Source organism: Otolemur garnettii, unplaced genomic scaffold (genome assembly GCF_000181295.1).
Source record: "Otolemur garnettii isolate 467f Iridium unplaced genomic scaffold, OtoGar3 scaffold00147, whole genome shotgun sequence".
In the NCBI taxonomy this organism is placed as follows: Eukaryota; Metazoa; Chordata; class Mammalia; order Primates; family Galagidae; genus Otolemur; species Otolemur garnettii.
In genome coordinates, this window is record NW_003852542.1 from 849673 (window position 1) to 857921 (window position 8249).

At 45.7% G+C, this 8249-nt stretch overlaps 1 non-coding gene across 1 annotated transcript; it reads right to left on the reverse strand.

The window, feature by feature from the left end:
- Nucleotides 1-5715: 5715 nt before the first annotated feature.
- LOC111728289 lies at nucleotides 5716-5819 on the reverse strand. The gene has a single exon (XR_002775631.1). It is a non-coding gene; the product is annotated as a small nucleolar RNA U13 (small nucleolar RNA).
- Between the last annotated feature and the right edge of the window lie 2430 nt (nucleotides 5820-8249).

Below are 8249 nucleotides of genomic sequence, written 5' to 3' on the forward strand. Positions count from 1 at the left end.
CTCAGGAGTGTGCTGGCACAGAGCTCTCCAGCCACTCAGGAGGAGCCTGGGAAGATTTTTACTACTCAGAAAGGTCACAAACCCACCCAGAAAGGTCACACCTGCCCAGAAGGCATGAGATGTTTTGATACTGAGAAGTAATGAAAGAGAAAGGGATTCTCTCTCCAAAAGGATCTTTTGAAGACATACTCAGTAAAATGGCTGAATAAATGAAGATATTTAATATGTTCATACTATAGATGTTACGCAGCTATTAAAGCAAATGAGTCCAGTAGCATAAGTGGAATTATTAAATGGTTTATTAAGCAGATAAATGACACTCTTGGGCTCAAGCAATCCTCTTGCCTCATCTGGGACTTCAGGTGCCCACCACAATACCCAGCAATTTTTAGAGATGAGATCTCACTCTTGCTCAAGCTGGTCTCAATCTCCTGAACTCAGGCAATCTACCCGCCTCTGCCTCCCAGAGTGCTAGGATTACAGGCATGGAGCCATTGTCCCCAGCTAAATGAAGCGTTTTCATGGGCATAAAGTTTTGGAAGGATTCACACCAAAGGCCTCACTACGGTCAGGGGAAAGTGGGAGCACATTATTAACGTCAATACACACCTTAGTATTGGTTTGACTTCTTTCCCACAGAGGTAGGACTTTTGCAATTAATAATATTAAATTAATAAAAGAAAAAGCAAAGTAGTAAACATTCACAATATTTTAAGAGATCTCATATTTGTATTCTGCTTTATAGTTTACTCGACATGGTCTCATTTAACTTTACTGGGACCTCTGCAAAGCAGATATTTGCATTGCTATTTTACATGTGAGGAAACAATGCAATAATTAAAATAATTACAGCAACATAACAGGAAGTTTGTAATAATCTACTTAGTCTCCCACCCTTATTAGCATAACCATTCCTACTTCTCTGAATTCTCTCCAATCCAGAGGGCATTTTAGAGAAGTGACAGGTGACAAGACCGGGCTTTGGAATTACAGCCCGTCACATTACTTCTTACTTGTTTGCCATTTTCCTTCAGCTCTGGATCTGTTTCCTGAACTGCAAACAGCACAATATGAAGATGTTAAGATCAACATACATCTTCATATTTTCTGAATTCAGTAAATAGAGACAAAATGAAATCACAACTTCAATTTCCTTAACTCTTAAAGTGGACACAATCCAGTGTAGGGTTACTGTGAAGATTAAAAAGTGACACAAATCTCGGGGCTAAAGAGTAGAACCTGCATAGCTGGCCACCTTCCTACATTAACCACCTCCTTATGTTGAACTAGTTTCATAAACTGGACACGCACGACATGTAGGAATCAGTACAGTAGGCCCAGTGCCTTATGTTGACCAGTTTGATACAATCCCTCGACTGGTCAACTTATACAGGTTCTATGGTATGTGCATATATGCAAATCTATGATGATACGGTCAGAGAGAAAGGTAAGGAAAAAACCTCTGGCTGTTATGGTCAGTTACTTAAGGAATGGAAAAGAAGAAAACAGGAGGCAAAGAAAGAAGGAAAGAAAAACAAGTGCATATTAAAATATGCAGTATATAAAACTTTATTATGTTTCGGCAAAAATATAGACATCAAATAAATATGCCTGTGACAAGGGCTAGATTGACATTTGCTGGCTGAGGGGAAGCTGTTTTACAAATATGAAGGTGCAGTTATTATTAAAGTACTCAAGACATGGCCTTTGTTATCTGTGGGTCTTGGGGCTGCTATGGAAGGGTGGGGCAGAACTGAGAAGGCCTCCCTTTTTCCAGGCCTTTGACCCTAGGCTGCAGGTCAACTGGGGAGTTAGCCAGCCAGTCTTCCCTCCTAGGCAGCAAGGCCAGTGGGTTTGGAGATGAAAGATAAGGGGATGTAGAATGGATACTCAGGCTGTGGTGCAGCCTGCAGCAGGAATTGTTACTGCACAGATCCAGATGGGGGAAGATGGGCTCAGCTGGCCATGTGGGGACACAGGTACCAAGGCAAGAGGCCCACAGTGGCTCTGGGTTCCATCCCTCAAGGATGGAGGAGAACTGGGTGTCACCAAGTCAGTCCAACGCTGGTGTCAGGTCCTTCTACAGGAGAGACAAGGAGAAGGTGGACTGGCTGTACACGAGTACCAAGGACGATGGGAGTGCGTGGAGAAGTGGAGGTGGGCCAGAATAGTCCGTCCACCCCACAACATCCTCAACCCTCGTCAGCAACTACAGCCCAGTCTGTGTACTGGCGGCAGAGAGTAGGCTCCAGGGTGGGTTTCCAAGGCAAATGTTCCTGAAACACATACTGCATACTAAGTCACAAGATCTCATTTAATCCCCTCAAAAACCTTGGGAGATACGGTGGCTCCCATTTTACAGAGACGAAAACTGAGGCTTACCCAGTCTAAGGAGTTTCCCCCAGTGGGTGTAATCAGGCAAATCAAAGGTGAATACTGTAAGGTTTTTTTTGTTTTGTTTTGTTTTCTGAAAAATGAAAAGAATTTGATCTGGCTACTCATCAGGGAAATGTAAATGAAAGTAACAATGGATCCCATTTTTCTATTAAATGGCAAAAGTTATAAAGATTTACCTAAGCAAAAGTGTGATGAAACAATTCTTTCATAGACTGTTAGAAATACAAATTTGAATGCATTTTTATGAACTTTTCCGTAAGTATCTGTCTCAATTTGAAAGCTAATTTCCCAAGAAGCAGTAATTCTACTCTGGGAATGTGTTCTTTAGAAATAACCACACAGATATATATTCATATTAACCTTAGTGGGAAAGGCAAGTAAAGGAATTGGGGGGTTGTTTTTGCTTCTGTTTTGAGACAGAGCCTCACTCCCTCACCCTGGGTAGAGTGCCATGGTGCATCATCATAGCTCCCAGCAACCTCAAACTCTTGGGGTCAAGAGATCTTTTTACCTCAGCCTCCCCAGTAGTTGAGACTGATTACAGGCACCAGCCACCACGCTGGGCTAATTTTTCTATTTTGAGTAGAGAAGGGGTCTCTCTCTTGTTCATGCTGGTTTCCAACCCCTAAGCTCAAGCAATCTACCTGCCTTGGCCTCCTACGGTGCTAGATATGATTACAGGCATGAGCCACCATACCTGGCCTTTGTTTTTGTTTTTAATGTGTTTACCATTGTTTACCCACTGTTACAGGGCTGCCCGGAAATATGAGGCTGGAAGTTCAGTCAACTCCATCCAGTCCCAATACTCAGTCTTAGCCACAATCACTGTACTCTGGAATCTTCAGGACCCAGGGCCCATCTTCCAAGTGCCTGTGCTGTTCACCCACAGCAGAACCTCCGTCTCCACAGGGTACTTTTAGAGATGGGGGTCTCACTATATCACTATATTGCCGAGGCAGGAGGGCAGTGCCCTCACAGATGGCACCATAGCTTACTGCAGGCTGTAACTCCTGGGCTCCAGCAATCCTCCTGCCTCAGCCTCCCTAGGAGCTGGGACTTCAGGAACACTGCATAGCACCCTGCTACTTCCAAGACCTGAAGAATCAAAAACTTTAAGGACCTAGAAGATACCTTTTTAAGATATTTCTTAGGTGATTCTAAGGTACCACTTCTCAATCTTGACAACATATTAGAATACTGGAAACATTTTAAAAGCTGCCTCATCCCACAGCACTCTACTGAAGGCGACAAACATGAGATTGTCAAAGGAGAAAGGAAAAGCAAACAAACAAAAATAGGCAACATCCAGGCCATACTCCAGCCCTACGAACCACAGCCTGTGGCTGTGGGGTCCAGTCATCAGGACTTTCTAAAGCTCCCAAGTGATTCCAAAGTGCAGGCAAAGCTGAGGACCACAGGCCTAGTTTTCATAGTGGCTACAGGGCTGGGAACATCAGCAGAAATGCAGAATCTCAGCTCCACCCAGACCTGCTGTATCAGAATCCGTGTTTTAATGGGAGCCCTAAGTGATTCATATGTGCATCAATGTTTGTGCTAAATTGCAGTGAAATTTTAGATTTATTTTAACCCTCCTCTGGTACTAGCCCTAACCTGACTGATTAGAGGACAGACAGGCCGGTACTAAGAAGATAAAATGCACCTAGGCCATGGTTCATTCTGCTGTTACCTCCTGAGCAACTACTAAGGAGAAGGGGCTGTTTGAGAGGCCATGTACCTCTTCCTCCTAAAATCTGGACAACACAGGCTGAGGGGAACTGGTTTCAATGCAGTACAAGTGCAGATAATCAGAAGTAAATCTAGCAAAATTTCAGATGTACCCAGGTTGCTATCAGTGGTCACTACCCCTTCTCCTGGGACCTCAGAACTAGTCTCCCCACATCCAGTCAGTCTTAAACCACCTCATGCTCACAATGACAGAGACCATTACGCAACACAAATCTGGTCCTGCTATTTATTCCCTACTTAACATCCTCTGAAAGCTCTTGGTCATGCTCAGGTTCAAAGTCAAATTCATGAGCTCAGCATACAAGGCCCTCCACCAGCTGACCCAGCTGAGGCTCATGTACCCCAAGTTTATTTGAGAACCCCACATGCCCATTCTGCTGTTCAGAAGTAAGGAGAGACTTCTGGCCTTCTTACAAGCTGCCATGCTCCCCAGCTTGTCTGTCTGTGCCTCACTCCACTCCCTCTCTCACGTTAACCCTAACCTTCTGGAATCTCCTTCCAGCTTAAGCCTCAGGATCACAGCCTCTGTGAATCTCCTCCTGATTAGCCCTCATCCCAATGAAGGGCTGAACAATAGATCCTTAGGAGGAGATGTCTTATCTGACTCCAGAGTTGTAGACCTGTTCAGTAAAAGTAGTAAGACTGTTCCCCAAGACACAGTTTTTAGGAACTAAAGCCATAGGAGCTAGACACAACAGGATACAAGTTTAAATGTGTGTAACAGAAATGCAAATTACCAGAGGCATATACCTATGGTTCTTAACCTTGGCTGGGAGCTTTTTAAACATCCAATGCCCAGGCTATACTCCAGACCAAGTAAATCAGAAATTTAGGGGGCTAGGACAGGTATCAGTATAGTTTTTAAAGCTTCTCAGGTGATTCTAATGTATACCCAAGGTTGAGAAACATTGGTTTAAACAACTCGTGGTTTCTTTAATTCCCTGAGATGTTCCAGAGCGAATGTGACTGCTGTGCACCACTCAGGACCCCAACTCCTTTTGTCTGCCATTTCACCATCCCTAGGGCATGGCCCTTATCCGCAAGGCCCAACTTGGCTCACAGCTAGTCCAAGCAGCATAAGAGAGATATAGGAGGGGAAAGGCACACTCTGGGTAAGGTGCACACATCATGTTTGCTTATGACCCATTAACTGGAATTTAGTCAGATGGCCTCATTTTATGCAAGGGATGCTGGGAAATGTAGTCTTTATTTCCATGTGGCCATGTCCAGCCAAAAAGCTTAAAGATTCCATCAATATAGAAGAGAAAATGGCTATGGGAAGGCCCTGAGTTTCTGCGGGGAATTGTACATCATGGCGAACACAGGGCCCACTGCATTTTCCTATGTTTCCGAACAGTCGTGGAGCTGTAATCTGGATTATAGCAGAGCCACCAGCTACTGAGTCTGCACATCAATGCTGGGCCTGGGAATCTGCCATAATGAGCCCCCAGGCGATGCTTATGCGGCCCAGCCATGGACTGGGCGTGGGTACCACTTCGTTAGATGAACCAAAAGTCTTCTCCAGCTCTGCATTCTATGACCTCAATGTATAAGGTTTTTTCTTTTTTTTCATGTCAGACGGGTAACGTGCGGACATGGTAACAAGATTTGTGGGCAGCACATCTCACACATGCGCATGAAAACCCAGTCATCAGGCTTATGAATTACCAAAGTATCCAATGTAAAAGTTTTTATTTTAAATTTAATGCTTCAGGCTCGGCTCCCATAGCACAGTGGTTACAGCGCCGGCCACATACACGGAGAGTGGCGGGTTTGAATCTGGCCCCAGCCAGCTAAACAACGACAGATGCAACAAAAAAATAGCCAGGCATTGTGGTGGGCACCTCTAGTCCCAGCTACTTGGGAGGCTGAGGCAAGAGAATCGCTTAAGCCCAAGTGTTTGAGTTTGCTGTGAGCTGTGACGCTCCAGCACTCTACCGAGGGCAACATAGTGAGACTCTGTCTCAGGAAAAAAAAAAATTAATGCTTCAGATAGTGCACATGCATGGTTAGAATTTCAAACAGTGCTAAAGGATTGGAAGTAAAAGTTACCTGTCCCACCTTTCAGCCCCCGTCCCCCTCACCAGGGCAGTCCCTACTTCCAGTTTGTTGTGTGGGCTCCCAGTGAACTTCCAGTCCTACATGGCACGTATGTAGGAGTTCATTTCTGCCCCCAGTGAGAGGAGAGGGTATGCTCAGCTCTGTGCCACATCTTCATCTTCCAATTCATAACGACCACTCCACATCTGTACACGGAGCTGTCTGTGTTCTTCTGATGGCTGCACTGTAAGGCCAGCGGATGGACATTTGGATCACTTCCAGGACTTCGAAATTGTAATACAATTAATAGTGCTGTGAATGTACTTGTACAGAGTGCTCGAAGGACTCTATCCTTTGGGACAAATTCCTAGAAGAACTGCCAGGCTGAAGTGTAACAGCATTTTTTCCATCCAGGAAGGTTGTACCACCTTAAAGTCCTAACAGTGAGTGAGAGTTGGCCTCTCTGCCTTTCTCAACACTGTCATATTAATTCTTTAATCCTTCCTAATCTGATGGGTATAAAATGACATCTCTTTGTTGCCTACACATGCATTTATATGATTATGAAGTTAAGCGCCTTTCCATGTATTTATTTATTTATTTATTTATTAGAAACAGAATCTCACTGCGTTGCCTTCGGTAGAGTGCCCCGACGTCACCGCTCACAGCAATCTCAAACTCTTTCTTAAATGATTCTCTTGCCTCAGCCTCCAAGTAGCTAGGACTACAGGCGCCTACCACAACGCCTGGCTATTTTGTTGTTGTTGTTGTTGTTACAGTCGTCATTGTTGTTTGAACCCGCCAGCCTTGGTGTATGTGGCCAGTGCCTGCCCACTGAGCTACAGACAGCCATCATTCCATACGTTTAAATACCATGTGTTTTTCTTTTCTGTTGACTTTCCATGATTTTGTCCGTTTTTATGCCCCTCTTGCTGTGAACTTCTCAACATTTAGTTGTCTATGCTCGGTGCCTCTTCTCTTCTCACTCTCTCTAGCTTACCCTCTTCTCTCCCCCATTCAGGCTTTCGCCCTGAGCGTCCCTGCAGGTCACTAGTACCCTTGCTATACCAGTGCCAAGTCCTCTGACCCCTCTATCCAGGCTCACCAACAGTGTCTGACTACCACCTCCACCTACCCGTTGATCATTCTCTCCTCCCAACGCCCGTCTTCATGTGGTCTCTAGAACATCACACCCCTGTCTTTCCTCCTGCCTCCCTGATCTTTTCAGCTTTGACCTGCCCTAGACTTCAGTCCTTGGGTGGACAGCTTCCTATCCTGGGCAAGGGGCCAGGTCTCCTGATTTTCAGTGCCATCTGTCTGCTGTCAACTGCCACAATTCTGTCTCCAGTCCTGGCCTCTCTCCTTAACTGCCCTGGGTAGACAACTGCCTCCTCAATGCCTAGGGGTGTTTCAATCTTAATATTTCTAAAGCCAGTCTGATCTCCCTCTGCAAACCCCTTTGGACTGCTGTCATCTTCATCTCGATGCAAAGCAGCTCACCTTTCCAGTTGGTACAAACTAAAATGGAGTCATGGTCAATGCCCATCAGTCCATCTGTCAGGAGATCCGCTGGGCTCTGCCTCCATACACAACCCAAATCCAACCGCCTCTCCAGCTTCTCAGCCTCCATTGCGACCACCCTGGTCCGCAACGTCCCCACCTCTCACCTGGGAGATGCCGGCTGACTTCACCACTTTTCCCTTTGTCCCTTCAGTCTCTTTTCTATGCCAGGACCAAAGTGATTCTTCTAAAACAGAAACCACCCCTTTCGGCTGAGTGCAGCAGCTCACGCCTGTAATCTCAGCACTCTAGGAGCCTGAGGTGGACGGAATGCCTGAGCTCATGAGTTGGGGACCAGCCTGAGCTAGAGTGAGACTCCCATCTTAAATAAATAAATAATGGCTCGGCCCCCACAGCGCATTAGCTACGGCACTGGCCACATACCCCGAGGGTGGCAGGTACAAGCCCAGCCTGGGCCAGCTAAACAACAATGACAACTGCAACAAAAAAATAGGGTGTTCTGTCAGGTGCCTGTAGTCCCAGCTACTTGGGAGGCTGAGCCAAGA